Here is a 20,059-nt window from a genome sequence, read left to right on the forward strand (position 1 = left end):
TGAGAAAAACTTGTGTGGGTGAAGTAAAGGTAGGTTAATTTTGAGGTCTTACTATTTGTGGAGATCAGTTCTCCCTTACTGTTAAAATTCATGAATAATAGAGATAATAGAGAGCTTTAGAATTATCATTGTTTCCCAATGTCTTTTTTTAAAATAGGAATTTGTTTCAGCAAGAGTGAAATACCGGGGCAGCTAGGTGGCGCAGTGGATAGAGCACTGGCCTTGGAGTCGGGAGTACCTGAGTTCAAATCCAGCCTCAGACACTTAACACTTACTAGCTGTGTGACCCTGGGCAAGTCACTTAACCCCAATTGCCTCACTAAAAAAAAAAAAAAAAGAGTGAAATACCTTTAAATCAAGCAATCAATTAATGAGCATTGATTGAGCACCTATTGATTACCATAGAAGGGGAATTATTACAAAGTGGTGTAGAGTAGGAGCCTGAAAAAGGAACAAAGTAAGGGAGAGTTGTGTCTGCTTTAGAAATTAGGAGCTGGCCAGAGAGGAAATGTAAATGATGGCGATGTGATAATAAATATTCTTCTAACAAGTATTTATTTTTCCTAGGTTCAGACAAGACATAGATAAATTATACAAGGTTCAAATAAGATAGACCTTGCCCTCTTGGAATTTGCTATCTTTGGACAGGGTAGGCATAAATATGGAAAACTATAATGCACATTGATATACAGTAAGGACATTATGTACAAAATTAAGTGTTTTTGAAGTGCAGGGAAAGAAGAGGATATTGTGATAAAGGATATAAACAGAAAATGAGTACATTAGTTTAAAAGTAATGAGTACCTGGTTAGATTTGTAAGAAGGTAATAATGTATTCAAAGTGGAGGATTAAAAAGATTTTCTTTGACAACTTAGCTCTTCAGACAAATTGAGCTCTAAGGAGGCCAAGAGAGCAAGATAGAGGGAATGGGAACTGTGTGGTAGAACACTGGCTTTGGACCAAGGCCATTCATCTCTCACTTCCATGAATTTGGTCTTTTGTTTTTAAGTAGTAAAATAAATAAAGAAGTCATTTCCAGGTTGAGATGTTTGTGCTATCATGGCTCACATTTTTCCAGCTAAGTTTTAAATGAGATTTATAACAGGAAAGATTGCAATAAGAGAGCTCCAGTACTAGGTGGGTCTGACTGTGAAAGTACCCATTTATAAATATATTTTCATGATATCACAGTTTCCTATGCTGTACAGCATGGAGAAAGAATGAAATGGAATGTGTCCAACTTGTTTAAAGGACATAAGGAAAAGTTTCATGCATATTGGAAACCTAGAGCCTATGCTTTCAATGTCGTCACTGCCTATTCAAGCCAGCCTGGCCTAAGCAATGAGGCACCCTGGGGGAGAGGCAGGAGGTAATGTATGCCAAGTAAGTTGAACCACCATCACCTTAACTAACAAATCCTGATAGGGACATCCTAGGACCCCAAACCTCAGAGCTTTTGGTAATAGAATTGACCCCAACCTACCAGACTTGCTTCTAGCTCAGCCTCCACAGCGGAAGAGAGGCCCCATATCACTGCTGGCAACAACTGTTGACCAACCCTGAGCTACTTAAGAACACATACTGTCGGGGGCAGCTAGATGGAGCAGTGGATAGAGCACCAGCCCTGGAGTCAGGAGTACCTGAGTTCAAATCCAGCCTCAGACACTTAACACTTGCTAGCTGTGTGACCCTGGGCAGGTCACTTAACCCCAATTGCCTCACTAAAAAAAAAGAAAGAAAGAAAGAAAGAAAAAAAGAGCACATACTGTCTTACTTTTCTACTTGTATCCTAGCTCTTAGCTCAGTGCTTTGGACATAATGAGCACTTAAATGCTTCTTCCTTCCTTCCTTCCTTTCTTACTTTTTGCTTTCCTTCCTTCCCTCCTTCTATCCCTCTCTTTCTTTTTCTCTTTCTTTCCCTCATCCTTTCTTTCCTTCCTTCCTTGTTTCTTTCTTCCTTCCTTCCTCCATCTCTTTCTTTCCCTCCTTTCTTTCTTTCCTTCCTTCTCTTTCTTTCTTTTTTTAAATTATAAAAGTATTTTATTATTTTCAAGGTACATGTAGAGATAGTTTTCAACATTTGTTTTTATAAGATTTCTAGTTCCAAATTTTTCTCCCTCTCTCCCTTCCCTCCCCCCTCCCTAAGACAGAAAGCAATCTGATATAGGTTATATATGTACACTCACATTAAACATATTTCTGCTTTAGTCATGTTGTGAAAGAAGAATCAGAACAAAAAGGGAAAACCTCAAAAAAGATAAAAAAAAACCCAAAAGTAGAAAGAGTATGGTTAAATCTGCATCCTGATTCCACAGTTCTTTTTTTCTGGGTATGGAGAGCATTTTCCATCATGAATCCTTTGGAATTATCTTGGATCATTGCATTGCTGAGTAGAGTTAAGTCTCTCGCAGTTGATCATCACACAATGTTGTTGATACTAGGTACAATGTTCTCTCTCCTTCTCTTTCTTCTTTCCTTTCTTTCTCCCTTCCTTCCTTCTTTCTTCTAAGCCCTCACTTTCTTAGCATTCTCTCCTTCTCATGCTTTCCTAACACACCATAGAGGATTGGTTTGCAAAAAATTTTAGTTATGTGAGGTAGCGGCAGCTAGGGAGTATAATATATAAAAGACTGAACCTGAAGTCAGGAAAACCATTAATCAACAAGCCTTTATTAAGTGTTTACTATGTGCCAGGCATTCTGCTAAGTGCTAGGAGTACAAATATAAGCAAAAAGAAAGACAGCCCCTGCCCTTGAGAAGTTTATATTCTGATGGGAAGACAACATTTAAAGGAATCTGAAAAGGGAGAGAAGGAGAGGAAAAGGAGCCACCAACTGCATGATGGAGAAGTCTGTAGTTTCAGGAAATCCAAAGATGGCTGACCTGGGTGCCCTCCTTAATTGGAGGTACTAGAAAGAGTCATCCAATCAGAGGAAGGGGCTACAAGGGCAGAGGTGGATTAGTATCTTTGCCAAGAAAACCCCAAATGTGGTGACAAAAGTTGGACACAACTGAAAAACAACTGAATGACAATTGTTTTTAATATAGATTCCATTAGTGAGTCCCCATTTGGGTCTATATTAGATACTAAATTTAATATCAGGACTGGCCTCTGGAGTAAGCCGATTGATTAGGTGTCCATTGATATGGCATGATATATGGTGAGCCTGAGAAGTTATCCCATCAAAATACTTCTCTCAGGGACCTTTATCTTGCCTGAAATTCAATTAATCAATCAATTAATGGACTGGTCAATCAACAATCATTTATTGAGTGCCTACTACATTGTAAGGGAAGATAAGTGGTATAGTGGAAAGAGTGCCAGACCTGGAGTCAGAAAGACTTGAGTTGAAATCTGGCTTCAGAAACTTCCTAGCTGTATAACCCTGGCCAAGGCACTTAACCCTGTTTGCCTCAGTTTCCCATCTGTAAAATGAGCTGGGGAAGGAAATGGCACACCATTCTGGTATCTTTGCCAAGAAAATCCCAAATGGGGTCATGAAGAGTCAGACACAACTGAAAAATGACTGAACATCAACTACAGTGTAAGATACAATACATTCTTTTGTATTTTAAAAACTCCCTTTTTGCCTTCAGGAATCCCCTATTAAATACTAATATTCCCAGGAGAAGTCTTCATGAACCAGATGCTTTTCCAAAGTGATAGCTAGCTGAAAGCAAGGACCAGTTATAAGGAGAAGTGGGGCCCCTCCCTAGAGGGAGAGAAATGAAAAGGGGAGTCAGGAGAGTACCAAGGACAAACTTCACTGATTTCATGAGTGTTACTTGGATTTAGCCCATCTGAGATACACCAACCACAGGTCTGATTTGGACCACATCCTGAGAGTGAAATAGGATGGGAGGAGGAGAACCAATTTCTCAGTCTTGTCATATTTGCTTGGGATAGCTCTAGGAGCACTACTAAATTCAGGACAGGAGCCAATGGAGAATAGCATTGTTTGTCTCCAGAACACACTACTAAACTACTTAACACCACTCAGTTTGATTTAGTAAGCATTTATTAGAATGTGGTGACTGACAGACACTAAGGTAGATAGATACTGAAAATGATCCCTATCCTTGCCCTCAACTAGCTTATAGTCTCATCAGCGACTTAGGCTTGTCGACAATTCAATTCAGAGTGTGTTCTGCAAAAAAAAAGAGAACTAAAAAGTTTTATGAGAGTTCAAAGATGGGAGAAATTACTCCAATTTAAGAGATCAATGAAGACTTCATTGAAGAGTTGGGCCCTTGAATTGGACCTTGAAGCATAAGCAGGATTTCAACCAGTGGGAATGAGAGGACATTCTAGAACTAGGAAGGAAGGTACAGATCATATTCTGGAAATTATGAATTGTTAAGTTTGTCTGGGACATGAAGTAGATGAAGGGAATTATGTGTAATAAAGATGCAAAGGTAGGTTGGAATCAGACAGTGGAGGACCTCAAATATCACACTATATAATGCAGCTTTCCCTTTATCCTGTGGGTGTTGGGGAGTCATTGGAGGCTTTTGAGTTGCATAGTGACATGATGAGAGCTGTATATTAGGACTGTTACTTTGACAAACTAGGGAAGCCTAGATATTAGGAGACCTACCTTGAGCTAGAGTTTGTAATTGCCAGGCCAGTTGTACTTCTCTGAGGGTTGGACCATCCAGGAGAAATTATGAAATGGCATAAAACTTAAGCAGAAAATTTGAAAGAAAGGTGTTTCATAATATGCAAGGTGGGTGGGGGAAGAAAAATGGAGTCATGGCAGATAAAAACCAGACTCAAATATAAGAAAGGTGAGGTAAGAAGTAGAAATTAATGGTAATAGGACTAACCTTAACATGCAGCTAACCATGTCGCATGATTTCAGGATCCGATAACTAAAATTCTACAAGTAGAGATTCATTCTTGTAGTTTAAGGATTGGCAGAAAAGTGCCTGAAGCTATGTCTTCAAGTCACTTGCAGGCCTAAATCAGAGTCTCACACTTACTATACTTAGCCATCTGCTCACATGAGTTCAGAATCTTGTAAATGGGGTGAGTTTTCTCTAAAACTAAAAATAATCATTATTTTTACTTAGTTGTAATTGAAAATCCTCTAAATACATCCAAATCAAAGAGCTTCCTTTTCTTTATTAGCAGTAGTTGTAATCAAGATAGTAGTAATAAGAGCACAAGACAATATTGAAAACCTACTTACTTACCAAGTTTGATCAACAGGTTCATAAATTCATTTTCTAAACTTTTTTTTCATAAACCCATTTTAAAGAAGCATAAAGTGGAAACCACATAACAGCTGTGTGATTCAGGGACCTCCTAATCCCCTAGAGCTTTTTTTTCTTTGGTCGCTGGCTGGCTCATTTTTTCAGCTATGAATAGATTACATTCTAAAATGTCTTGGCATGCATTCTCAGCATCTTGAGATCAGGCACTCCAAAGTACTTTAGTCCCTACACATTCCCCTATAATTTCCCATATTTCTATTGTGAAAGTTCTCTTCTCACTGGGATTTGGTCCTCATTTTGGTCTTCAGAATATATTCAAGTCAAAGTGCTGATGCCAAAAAGTCTGATGTCTTGTTGAAAACTCAGACTTACCTCCTTCAAAAATAAGTCATTATTTGGGCTGAACACAATGCACTTGTTATCTCTCTATATAGGCTCTGGGAGTCCCTTTCCCAATTCACACTCACAGTAGCAAATCGAAGTCTTCCCTCATGTTCTAGAAGTAATCCTGAGGGATTTGGTTTGGGGAGGGGGGTACAAGTTTGAACCCTCATTCTAATGTATTCTCCCAAATACCAATTACCAGATACTGTTAGAATTTTCCCTATGTTAATTGTTTTAGTGATTTATTGTCTCACTATCACTTAACCTATTAACAATTCATTAGCTTTTGCAAAGAAGTATCTACTGCATTTCCTCAAGAAGAGAAGTTACAAAACATTTCTCCACCTGACTGTTCTTTAAAATCAACCTTTCCTCTTCGTCTTCCTTACATTCACATAGAACATCCTCCTGTGTCTGAAGCATATACCCTTCTTGGCTTGTGCCCATTAGAATCTTTTCTTCCTGTATATTCTGGAGTCATCTTCTTCACAAAGTTATTGCTCATCTCCCTCTGCCTCTCAGGCAGCAGTGATCTTTTCATCTTCAAAAAATTACTCTCTCTCTCTCTCTGCATTTTTTTGTCTTTATCTGCCTAATATTATACTTATTCACATATGAGTCATGGCCACTCTATTAGACTTCACTCCCTTTGAGAGCAGGTACTATGTCATTTTTCATCTCCATGTCCTTATTCTCTTTCTGGGACTGGTTAAATCTTGATTTAACAAATATTCTTATATTGAATTAAATGATGAGTCATTCTCTCATTTACTTTCGATATTAATCCCTAGGCAGTTAGTGTAATGGCATTTCATAAATAATTATGAATTCCATAAACCCTAAGCAAGGCCAAAAGGAAACAGAACTTCAATGTTAAGATTCTTTAAATGTTTTCCAGTTACTAGAGCTAGAGATGACCTGAATAAGAACAACACAGAGTACTGAAATGAGAGATTACATCATGATATTTTTTTTACTTTCCTGGTGAGATTCTGGTCAAGAGCCAATTTTAAAAGATGTCTCTCGATACAAGTTGAGCTTGTCAAAGTTCAGAGGAAGAAAGGGAAACAACAGAAGTACACCCTGCTTATAACTTTGCAGTGATGGTGTGGTTGTAGACAATAAGGGAGATCTGATCGAGCCACAGTCATTGCTGAGAGAAAACAATAATAGGGCTTCTCTTCCTTCCCATGTCCTGCCCTGTTGATGACTGTAGTTTTCATTCATAAAGCAGGTTCTCTTCTGGAGTCAGAGATAGAGCCATTGGATTCTTCTCTAATCCCAGTCAGTCATATCTGCTGTAGTCTGGATGGTCCTCTAGATGGGTTAAGTACTGTAGAAAACATGGTACCATGGAAAGATTGCTGATTCTGGCCTCAGAAACCTGGGTTTGAATACCCATTCTGCCACCTGTGAAACCTAGATCAAGTCATTCAACCTCACGAGGCTTTCATTTTCCTCTTCTGGGAAAGGGATATGTTGGACTACATAACCTCTAAAGTCCTTTCCAGCCCTAAGTCTATGATTTCATGATTCTGTGAGATATGTAACTCCTCTAGATTATTCTGCTAGAAACATGTCCTTAGATTCATGTTCTTAGAAGGTCTGAGGTAGAATTTGAACACATAACCTCAGAAGCCAACACTGTCATCCAGTCTTCCTTAAAAGAGGCCCTTCCATGAGGCATATCAAGTTCTAATGTGACTCATCCCAAAGTCACTAACATTCAGTTTCCTATTACAGACAGGCTTAGTTTTTAAGATCAAACAACTGTGCAGATTATGTTCTGATCTCATGGAGAATGTGTCTTAAGTCAAAGCAATAAATTGGGCCAAGTTATTAAAAGCATCAGCAAGAAACATCAGAGTCATCATTAACTCACCTCTGTTTCTTTCTCTTTGCTGTCATTCTGCTGCCTAATCCCACCCCTGCTCCCTTCCTAGTAGTTCTTCCAGCCACCTGTGCCTCTCTATCCTTATTCCCCAAGCTTCCCCTGATCATTTGTACCAAGCTAATGATAGCCTGGCTTCTCAGGCCCAACACTATCTTCTTGAATTCCTCTTCATCATTGACACCTACCACTTCAAGATGGCTCCTCTTAATTTAAAGCCTTAGTTTTCTCTTGAGTGTCAAATGACAGATTTGAATTCAATGATATCTAAGATTTTTATAGAGTTCTAGATCTAGAGCTCTGGAAGGGACCCCTTCACTTTACAGTTGAGTAAACTGAGGCTGAGGAATGTCAAGTGACTTGCCCAAAGTTACACAGGTAATAAGCATCCCAGGAAAAACTGGAACCCAGGTTCAATAATTCCTGAATAAAGGCTCTTTTCCTCTGCAATATAATGTTTTATGAGTTAGTGACCTTTAGACCTTATTGTGTGTTACCAATTACAGAGTGGGGAAGATCCAAGATTCTCATATGCTGCCACAAAATTCTTTATGAGGAGACACTAGATGATCCAATTGCTTTTGACTTTTTTTTACCCACTCAGCCCATTTGCTTATCTGAAATATACTTGCTCAAATTTTCCTGTTATTCAGTCTTCAAATGTCTACCCTTGATCTTATGCCATAAGCTTTAAATATCCTCCACATCCTACCTTGTCAAATTATTTCCCCTACTCCAACAGCTCTTGAAACCCTTCCTTCTCTCCTAAGTTTCCTGAATTGATCAATCAATCTATTATTTGGTCTGCAAAATGAGATGATATTTGTAAATTGCTTAGCATAGTGCCTGGCACACAACAGACAATAAAGGCTTATTCCTCTTCCTTCCCTTCCCTTCCCTTCCCTTCCTTTTCCTATATATGAAAGTTTCCCTCTGTGCCATGTGATCTAGGTTCTTCCCTTTGTATTCCATCTCAAAATATCTTCTTCTTCAATGAGTTTTTTAATCTCATTGACATAATTGACATAAGTAATTTTTCCAAAAGTACAACAGGCACCATTGTGCCAGTGCACATTATGCCACCATTTTTTCATGCTCTCCTATAAATTATTTTTTTTTCTTTTTTTTTTTGGTGGGGCAATGGGGGGGTTAAGTGACTTGCCCAGAGTCACACAGCTAGTGAGTGTCAAGTGTCTGAGGCCGGATTTGAACTCAGGTACTCCTGCATCCAGGGCCAGTGCTCTATCCACTGCGCCACCTAGCTGCCCCCATATAAATTCTTTTTAGAGGAACATAGGGGCTTGTTTCTTCTAGACTGGTTGACATTGGCTGAATACCTATGAAACACATAAACAGTCCATCAGTTTCTCTCTCACTCTTCTTATATCATGATGCCCATCTCTTTTTTTTCATCATGCACCTCTCTAATGACATTCTTTTTTGCACACTAACATTAGTCATTTGGTATAAGAAAACTCAAATAAAGGAAAAAATGAAAGAATGAAAGTGAGAAGTAGCCTGTTTCAGTCTGTGTTCAATCAACATAATTTCTTTCTGCTTAGTTTTTTGTTTGTAATGTATCATACCCTGCAAGTGTCTACCATGTAACTCTCCCTTGCCTTTTGTATGACCCTCAATTTCAATTCTTCTAAAACTATGATATTCTGTGGCTTAAGGATATATAGTATTCTTGGTATAATATTGTTGCCAAAAAAGATGGGCATTTCTGTCAGGGAGAAGTTTGACGAGGGCATTTCCCAAAACCAATCCAGCCCATTTTCCTTTTCTTCTTCAACTCTAGGTCAAGTTCATTGTTTTGTTTGCAGTATATGTCAAGAAAGGACAAGAAGGATGGGATAGAGAAAAGACTTTTACATGTTATTAAGACAGAAAGATACAAATATACATACATAAATATATGTGTATATGTGTATACACATATATGTATGTCCTGATGGATGAGCTCTTTGCTTTATCCATGTGATTGTACATATAATCTAGACCAGGGCTTCTTAAACTCTTTCCACTCGTGACTCCTTTTTTGCCCAAGAAATTTTTACATGACTCTGGGTACATAGGCATATAAAATAGGTATACATAACCTTTTACTGTTGCCAAATTTTTTGTGTCCCTCACATTCAGATCTATGACCCCGTATGGGGGTCATGACCCACAGTTGAAGAAGTTAGGATATAGACAATAGGCATTCTCCATTCACTTAATTTTCCCCATGTGCATAGTTAAGCCAAATTCTTTTTTTAATCATCTCATTTAGGAAGCTCTTCATTTAGAACTCTCACATGGAGGTTGAGGTTTGATATGATGTGTCATCATCCACAGGCAGGAACACCTAGAGGGCCCCACCATCTTCAAGGACACCCTCATTGATATGGACAGTATACTGAACATTCTCCAAGATAAAGGGAAATATATTTGGTGAGTATATGTCTCCCTATTTTATGCTTGATTCAATATTTGTCATCACAGTGACATCTAATAAAATTATTTTTGTTGTTAGGTCTTTCAATAAATGATATCTGGGGCAGCTAGGTGGCACAGTGGATAGAGCACTGGCCCTGGATTCAGGAGTACCTGAGTTCAAATCCAGCCTCAGACACTTAACACTTACTAGCTGTGTGACCCTGGGCAAGTCACTTAACTCCAACTGCCCTGCAAAAAAAAAAATGTTATCTGACTTAGACATATGTATGAGATGTTGTCTTTAAGACAACATTTCTCTATGAAATCATATGCTTTTTAGAACAATAATCAAGAAATATATTATATTTAATAAACTTTTAAATTATGTGACAATTAAAAAGTATAACCATCTCATAAAGCATGTAGAAATTGGGAAGTAGACATAAGGGTCTGTAAGTATTGATATTTTCTCCATTGCTTTTGGGGGCAGTAATGAGGTTCAAAACTTTTCCAGACCATTGGCATCCTCTCCTTGTTTAAGAACCTTGATAATCAATACCTTAATAACTTCAAAATTCCCTCCAGCATGGACTTTCAGTGTGTATTCTTGTATTCTTAAGCATCTCTTCCCATTTTTATTTTCTTCAGTACCTTATCAACTTTCTGATATGGTATATTGGGAACTCTGAGAGTAGAGTTCAAATGTAATGACTCCACTGTTAGTGAGACATAAAAGTGTCTGCCATAAAAATCTTTTTAGATTTTCATCATTTTTCTTATGTCTGTTGCCCTCTTTTCATATTTAAATGGTGATTTTGCTCAGGATGGCTTCCCAGCTCATCATTCACCTGAAACTGCTATCTTCAAAGTTATTAGCAATCTCTTAAGAGTCAAATCAAATGGTCTTCTTTTCAATACTCACCCTTCTTGACCTTTGCAGATTTTGACACTGGCAATCACTCTCTCCCTTGATTTCCTCTTCTAAGTTTTCATAACAATATTCTCTCCTGGTTCTCCTCCTACTTATCCCGTGCCCATGCCCACTACCCATCATTGTCCCACAGGGCTCTGTATCTTTTAAGATTTATGCCTCTTAGATAAAGCGCCTCTTTCCCCAAAAGGGGCATCACTGAATCCTAATATCCATAATGAAAGTCCACTGAATAAGCTTATGAAATGATGAAAGTCCACTGATGAAAGTATTTAATTAATGGCTTAAGCAGTCTATACTCTATATACTATAACAATTGCTGACATGTATATAATAGCTTGCAATTATATAATGCTTTATGGTTTGCAAAGTGCTTTACATAACTCATTTGATCCTCATAACAACTCTGAAGTAAGTTGCCAGTTATTATCCCTATTTCACAGATAAGGAAATTGAGGCAGAGAGATTAAGTGAATTGCCCAGTCATAAAGCTAATAAGAGCCTGAGGAAGGATTCAAACTCTGGTCTTTCTGACTCCATTTATTTTATTTGCATCTCTTCATAACCCTATGAGATTACTACTGATAAAAAGATATTTCCATTTTACATAATGAGGAAACTGAGGTTCATAGGAGTTATGTAACTTGCCTGTAGTTTTGCAGCTGGTAAGTTTTAAGAGCTAAGATTTGAAAGCAGGTCCTGAGGTTCTTTCTGTTGCACAACCACTTTGCATGAGCAAAAGGAACAGCAGAGCACAGGATGATATTCCTTTTCAGAGGCACCATGGAAATGTCAGCCACAGTTTTCTCTTCCTAATGCTCCCATGGGAATGCAGCTGCCATTCCAACAGTGAGAGCCGAATAATCAGAAGAGGAGCACTCTGCATCATCATGGTGCATGTAGCAATGAAAACAAAAAAGCAGAGATAGAGAGTCCTCCCCGACTCAAAGCATATTTACAATTTAATACAGAAAGGTGGCTCAGATGAGGCAGAAAAGCATGAGTATTTTTCCCTCCTCTAATGAAAGAAGGTTGGGAATGAGAATTCGCATAGGCAGCTTGTTATAATAGAGTCAGAGATTGGGGTTCAGATCCTGATTGTGATTTACTACTGGTGTGACCTTGAACAAATAATCACTTAGCTCCTTTGAGTCTGTTTCCTCATCATTAAAATAATGGAGTTGAACAACATGATCTCTAAGGTCTCTTACAGCTCTGAATCTATGATACTATGTGCCATCAGTTCTTCATCAATATATAAGTATGATTTTGAAACTTTTCAGAAAAAAAAGACGGTAGAAAGTGTCCTGGATGGCCAATAGCCAAGCATGTTTTCCTTCTGCTCTTTCGAATCCTTTAATTTGCTGGTTCATGAACCAAAACTACGCCCCCTCCATCAGCCTTGTGTCACTATCAACAGAACTGTGGGTCTATGCTATGACTTAGAGACAGCCTACATGTATCTAGAATACCTGATAAAAACCAATTGGCCTCTTGTAGAGGTTATTGTTGTTCAGTCACTTCAGTCATGTCTGACTCTTTGTGACCCCAATTGCCATTTCCTTCTCCAGCTTATTTTATAGATGGGAAAACTGAAGCAAAAAAAAAAAAAATTAAGTGACTTTCCCAGGGTCACTCAGTAAGTAAGTGTCTAAGGCTAGATATGAACTCAAGATGAGTCTTCCTGATTCTAGACCTCACATTCTATCCACTACAGCACCATGTAGAAATACCACATCCAATAATCTATTCCCAGTGTTTTCTCCCTTTCCCAACTCCACCCTGACTCCAGTCCCAAACATTCCTTTCTCTCTGAATCAATCATTAGGCCAGTTGTCCATCTGGGCTGGTGGCTGGAGAATTGCTCAGAGCAGAAATGGATAATGAATCTTTTCTATTTCAAGTAGAATGTTACATGTTCTAAGTTTAAATCAAATATTGACCCTGCAGGACAACTTGGAAAACAATTTAATTTGGAAAACTATTATGTAAATGTTTCTTGTTTCATTTTTTTTCATATCTGAAAGGAACCTAGAGCTCATTAGGCTGAATTGTGAGGTAACTATCCTGTATGGGAGAAATAGAAGCCCTCCTTCCTGCTGTCTCTATCAGACCACATCTAGAATGATTGTGTTAAGTTCTGGACATTACCTTTCATAAAGGACAATGCCAGATTTAAGCTCATTCAGAGGAAGACAAGAATAGGGCTGGAACTGGAGATCATGCCACAGGAGATGGGCTGAAAAAACTAGGGGTGTTTCCCCTAGAGAAGAGAAGACTTAGGGGGTTATGGCTTCTATCATCAAGTATTGGGAAGGAAGGAAGGAGGAAAAAGAGAGGAAGAAAAAAGAAGGAAGGAGGAAGGAAGGAAGGGAGAGAGGGAAGGAAGTAGGGAGAAAGGAAGGAAGTAAGGAAGGGGGAAGGAAGGAAGGAAGAGAGAGAGAGAGAGAGAGAGAGAGAGAGAGAGAGAGAGAGAGAGAGAGAGAGAGAGAGACTCTTAAAATAGAGCTATGTTTCTATGGGCATGACTAAATTAGACTTTGCTATAAAATCTTGTCCATCCCATTTGCCACAGCTTGTCTAATATAGAAACAGGGGGCCTAGAAATAAATGTCTTCCTACTGAAGACAAGAGCATGCAAATTGGACAGACCTAATTTTCCAGTCCCAAATCCAATTTGCCGATGGGTACCCTGCTGCAATAAGATCCATGAAGGTTCCCAACAGAAATGTGCAGTATAGAATACAAGGAATAGTTCCCCAATTAAGGCATAGGAACAAGGACTCTCAAGTGCTGGTAGCTGTCATCACTGTGTCTGAAGAGAAACAAGCCAAAGATTTTCAGCCTGCTTGCTTGTCTAGTCATTCTAAGAGTTCCATGTTCAAGTTTCAAGTCAGAGAGTGGGGGCAGGACACAAACAAGACTTGGCTCCAAAGCGGCAAAGTATATTTAGGCCTAGAGAAAGAATGCTTTTGATCTGATCAGAAGGGGGAGGGGAAGGAGAAGGGGAGGTGGAGAGGCGGCCAAGAGAAGAGGAGATATTATTTGAAGCACTTTGGCTGCCTCTTTGTCAGGAAGGAACCACCACTAGGGTTGCCTTGCATGCAACGCTGATTGCTAAAGCAATGCCAGGGGCGGGAGCCCTGAAAGCAAATGACAGAAATACCCTAATTATTTGTCAATATCACACTGAGGGTGAATGCTTCTGTGGGGACTCATCGATATCGATTGCAGTCAGAATTCTGCAGACATCTCTATCCTTGCCACTGAGAAGATGCCTGACTCCTCTTCTGCTACACAACAGGCTACAAATAGAAGTCCGTCGGGGTCACAGCAATATGGGACCTAAGCAAGGAATACTCAAGTCACAGAGGCCTCAATCCCCCCGTAGGTTTAATGAGAAATATTTATTGCATAAGATTGGAAACACTTAAGTCTTGGTTGCATGTAATATCCACTTCAGTTTTTTCCTTTTTTAATTTCAAGAGATACCCACTTGCTTATGACATCCAAGTTATGGTCAGTTGGCTAATTATCTAAGCTGCATACAGAAAGTCAAAATGTTCACCAAGGCATGATAAAGTGAGAAGAAAGAATCCAGGGTTGCCTCCTTTTTCATCATTAATAAGGGGAAGTACTCCTTAAGTGTCCTCTATATTGCAGGGGGGATGAAGACCTGTCACTTCAAAATTAACAACTAAGAGTATCTATATACTTTGTTTCTTGCTGAAGATACAGAATTTCTAGTTGGGACACTGAAATGCACATGGCTTTTCTTTCTAAAAAAATATTTACTGATGCTTTTTGTTTTAACATCGCAATCTTTTCCGGATATTATATCTTCTCCCCCTCCCCCTTCCATTGTAACCATCCCTTTTTTTGTGGGGCAATGAGGGTGAAGTGACTTGCCCAGGGTCACACAGCTAGTAAGCGTCAGGTGTCTTAGGCCGGATTTGAACTCAGGTCCTCCGAAATCCAGGGCCAGTGCTTTCTCCACTGTGCACCGAGCTGCCCCGTAACCTTCCCTTTTAACAACAACAACAACAAATAGTTAAACAAAAACAACTGATGAGAAATGACAATATTTGATAACACCTGTGACACTTTATCCCCTAGTTCACCATCTCTCTGCCAAGAAGAAATGTCTTATCTGTACTCCAGTACCAAGTTTTGGTATTATTAATTGTTTAAAATTCAGTCATATAGCTTTTCCAAGAATTAATGAATAAAATGAAATGAATGAAAAATCATTTATTATGTGCTTACTATGTACCAAGAATTATGCTAAGATCTGGGAATATAAATAGAAAAACAATGATAATTCCTGTCATAAACAGCTTTATTCCAATGGGGGAGATAACCCATATGGGAGGGGAGGCAGGAAACAGTATTTTGCTCTGGAAAGTTACAGGGACAATGGAGCCAAAGAGAAGTTGACTGACACACCCTTTCCAATGGCCATGAAAGTACTGATTTGATCATGGTTCCAAAACTAAAAAGTTGGGATATAGTCCAGGATGGCTCATGGTGAAGCAGAGGTTGAATAACTTGTTCAGGGTCACAAAACAAGTAAGAGTCTGAAATTAGACTTGAACCCAGGGCCTCCTAACTCCAGAACCAGCACTTTATCCACGCTACCTCGTAGCTGCCTCTGTGGCCTTCTAACCCATTAAGCTTATATCTGGAATGAGCCTGAGATAGAAGATGTTCTATATTCTTTTTTATGCTGCCCTTGGTAACTAAATCCTTTCATGGGAGTTGTTTGATGTCACATCTGGGCTCTCAAACGTGTCCTTAGAGTGAAGAGGAGGGATCTTGACATAAGTGCTGTAGACAGCTGAGGCTAACCCTGCAACATTCTTAGCACAGACTCAGGCTTCCCCAGAAAGTGGAATCATGGACAGCCAATACCCAGGTTAAAGATCCCACACACAGCATGTGTCTCACACACACACACACACACACCCTGTAACCTCTCTGAAATGGGAAAAAGGCAAGGAATAGGTCCATATCAAGAGAATTTCTTCTCAGGGAAACTCTGGGGCAGGGGTATACTGGAAATAGATCGGGAAGGGCTCTGGAGAGCTGATTGTTAAAATTTCAGGATGAACACTGACACATAGGCAGGGGGCAAGCTTAAAAAAAACAACTTGCATTGTTTTTTCTTGACTGGTTAGACTGAAGAAAATGTTAACGTTATAGATTAACCTTTTGTTGTTGTTTTGAGGGGCAATGAGGGTTAAGTGACTTGCACAGGGTCACACAACTATGTCTGAGGTTGGATTTGAACTCAGGTCCTCCTGAATCCAGGGCCAGTGTTTTATCCACTGCGCCACCCAGCTACCCCCTCTATAAATTAAACTTTAAAGTATACCTGGAACTCCCGCTCGGCCATCTACACGTGCTTGGTACCCACGCGTCTCCCTGGGCCCGGGCGCCATGGTTCCTCGCGGGAGGAAGCGCAAGACGGACGTGACGGCGGACGGGGAAGCCGAGAAGCCGAGAAGCCGGCCCAGGGCGGCGATGCGTGCTCCGGAGAGGCCCGCGTGGTCATCGAGCACTGCGGGAGCTGACGCGTGTGTACGCGCGCCACGCGGAGGCCGTGGGCCAGGCACTGCACCTCGCCCGCCCGGAGCTGCCAGTGCAGCTGAACCCCAGCAAACCCCGCCGGAGCAGCTTCGAGGTGACGCTGCAGCGGCCGGACGGCAGCCGAGCAGAGCTCTGGAGCGGGATCAAGAAGGCCCCCCCCCCCCCCCCCCCCCCCCCCGCGAAAACTGAAGTTCCCTGAGCCCGGGCAGGTGGTGGAGGAGCTTAACAAGGAGTAGGCCTGAGGACGCCCGCGCAGGACGCGCCGTGACGAGCTGTTAGTCCCCAGGGTTCCCGGAGCACCCATGACGGAGCACAACCAAACCTCGCAGTCGTGTCCCTGAAGCTGTGGCTCCTTCCTCAGGGCCGGGGGCGGGGCGGGCCTGGCCGTGTCGAGTCGTTAATAATAGCCTTGGGTACCCCCCCCCCAAATAATAATAAAATAATTAAGTATACCTGGATTTTTTTTTCTGGAGAGCATGTTTATTAAGTATTTTCCATCATAGCCCTGCTCTGGAGCCAGAGGAGCAGGGTTCAACTTCCATCTTTGTGTGATCTTGATCAAGTCCCTTCACTTCCCCAGGACTCAGTTTGCTCATCTGTAAGGTCAATGTGTTGACTAGATGTCCTCTGAGATCCTTCCTAGGCCCCAAGCAATGAGCTCAGGTAATGCCTGGGCTTCTTTCTCCCCTCTCCATCCTTTCTTGTCTCCTCCCTCAGGGAGTACATCAGAGTCCTGCTTGGCCAGCTCAGCTTTCCCTTGTATTCCCGCTGGGAAACAGGAAGAATGATACAGGCATTTCTTGTCTGCAAGATGTATGTGAAGGAAAATATTTAATAATTTAGGGGCTGATGCTGTCCAGATTCACTGTCTGAGGCATTCTAGTGGCAGACCTGCTCATTTTGTAGATGACCAAACTGAGGCTCCAAGAATTAAGCGACTTGTCCAAGATCAAGCAGTTGGCATGGGGATGAATCAGGATTCCCTGATGGGTCTTTGGATTCCAGATCCTCTGGTGTTTCCTCTAACTATTCCACACAATCTCTTACATTTAAATACAAACATAGGCCCCCTAGAAATGTGAAAGATATTGTTTTAGGACAAATGATAGCAAGCTATTCAGGAAACACCAATCTCACTACTTGAACAGATGGCACTTGGGAAAAATACACATTAATGTGTTGCTTTGTAATTAGAATGACCCAAATTTGGCTCCAGAAAAGTGTTAAGAAAAAATGCTCTTTCCCCTTCACTGTGTAAAGAATTAATTGTTATTTGAGGGTTTTATGCCTTGGTGCCACTAGTCTGGTGCTCCACCCACTGGTTGTAGCTGTTGCCATGGCGCTGGCACCTCAGTCATCACCACTTGCTGAGGCCTACATGGGCCTGGCAAAATTATAATAATTGGAAGCCTAGTGAGGGCAGATAGGAGGTCCTTGATAAGGTCTCCATTAGCAATAGCTTTGCCAGAGGATGTTAGAAAGCCCCTCTGTAGCCAAAGCATGCCTTCTTAATTCTTTACAACTGTAGTAGTAGGGAGACTGTGGACATTGAATATTGCATATGTAAGAAGATCTTTTGGATGTCAGTTAGTTTGGTTAAACTGTCCTCTCCCCCCACCCCCCACCCCCCACTTTCATTGTTAAACTTTGTTATAAGAGATGGCTCACTGGCTGAGGGATGTTTATATATGGAAATAAATGTGAAAGAAAAGTAAAAAGGCATCAGTAAAAATGTTTTCAAAGAAATATTCACTGTTGATAAATGAATAAATAAATAAATAAATGCCTTCAAGATGAAGTTAAACAAAACCATTTACAAATGTGAACATATGGTTGTCTCCCATGATGTCACCTCAAAGTGTGGGTCCTCTCACACACAAAGGCATTTAAGTGCTATATGATTATAAGGTCTTAATATTATTATTATTATTATTAAAAATATCCTCCCAGGGGGCCGCTAGGTGGTGCAGTGGATAAAGCACCAGCCCTGCATTCAAGAGGACCTAAGTTCAAATCCAGCATCAGACACTTGACACTTACTAGCTGTATGCCCCTGGGCAAGTCAATTAACCCTCATCACCTCCACAAAAAAAACAAACAAACAAAAATATCCTCTCTGCCACTGTGAGAAGTAGAACACTGAACTGCTTGGCCCATGGGACTCACTCTTTTTATGAGGGACCACAGTCCAAGACTAGGAAGTACTGACTAAATCTAGGTACCTGTTTACTCATGAACAGCTGGGCAAATGGCATTTCTTCTTCCCTTGTCATATGTTAAACTGTTCCATTGGAAATTTCCCATTGGCTAATCTAAACATAGTTTAGTGCCTGTGGCCACCCTCCCCCTTTTTCTTTGTTCTTTTGCTCACTGATGAATTTTGGTTGCTACTTGTAAAGAAAGGAAGGTATAGAGTACAGTCAGATGGCAGAGACAGATGGGCAACAGGCATTTAGTAAGCACTTACTATGTACCAAGCACTGGACCAAGAGTGATAGAGGAGAGGAAGAATGCTTGTGGGAACTTAATGCTCCTCAGTATCAAATAAGATAGATTTTAGTTCAACAGAAAATTCAACAAGCGAAAACCAAAATCAGTCTCCACCTCAAAGAATTTACATTTTTATGGGGAAAGGGAAACATAAAATGTTCACAAATAAGTAAATAGAGAGCATACACAATTCAATGCAAGCTGAGTTCCAGTAGAAGAGTATTAACAATGGGGAGCGGGGAGCAGACATGACCTCATGTAGGATGTAGCACCATAAACTTGCACAGAAGCTAGGCTGGTTGTTATCCCCACAGCCTGGGAGAAGCATTCCTATTGGCCCTTGAACCAGGAGAAATGGAAATACTCCCACAGAGTATGTCAACACACCCAACCCTATGGCTGGTACTTGAGTTGTATCTTCAAGAAAAAGTAAAGATTCCAAGAAGCGAAGGAAGCAAGAGGTAAAGACAGTGTGCTTTGTAGACATGACTACCTGTCAGAGACATGGAGACAAGAGACGGGACTTTATGTACAGTAATAACAAATGAGCCAGTTCAACACACTGAGGATTTTGTGTTTTGCTCCAGAAGAGATATGGATCCAGAGAAAGTGACATGGTCAGACCTATGCTTTAGAAATATCCATTTGAGGGGCGGCTAAGTGGCGCGGTGGATAAAGCACCAGCCCTGGAGTCAGGAGTACCTGAGTTCAAATCCGGCCTCAGACACTTGACACTTACTAGCTGTGTGACCCTGGGCAAGTCACTTAACCCCACTTGCCTCACACACAAAAAAAATATCCATTTGAAAGTTGTTTGGGGAGACTGGAGAAGAGAGGCACTGGAAGCCCCAGGATAATTTGGAAGTTATTGCAATAGGTCAGATGGAAAAGTTATTAAATTAGTTATTAAATTAATTAAAAGAATTAAAGTAGAAGTCTCTTCAGTGGAAAGAAAGTGACAGAGGTATTATGCATATAAAATATGCAAAAATATTGTCAATTTATAAGCACTCCTTAGGGGGCGGCTAGGTGGCGCAGTGGATAAAGCACCGGCCCTGGTTTCAGGAGCACTGGCCCTGGAGTCAGGAGTACCTGAGTTCAAATCCAGCCTCAGACACTTGCCACTTAACTAGCT

General features: G+C 40.5%; 1 pseudogene; it reads left to right on the forward strand.

Moving 5' to 3' along the window:
• Positions 1-16,284: 16,284 nt before the first annotated feature.
• LOC122727626 lies at positions 16,285-16,670 on the forward strand (annotated as a pseudogene).
• Positions 16,671-20,059: the final 3,389 nt, after the last annotated feature.

The sequence above is a fragment of the Dromiciops gliroides genome, chromosome 1 (genome assembly GCF_019393635.1).
Source record: "Dromiciops gliroides isolate mDroGli1 chromosome 1, mDroGli1.pri, whole genome shotgun sequence".
NCBI lineage: Eukaryota > Metazoa > Chordata > Mammalia > Microbiotheria > Microbiotheriidae > Dromiciops > Dromiciops gliroides.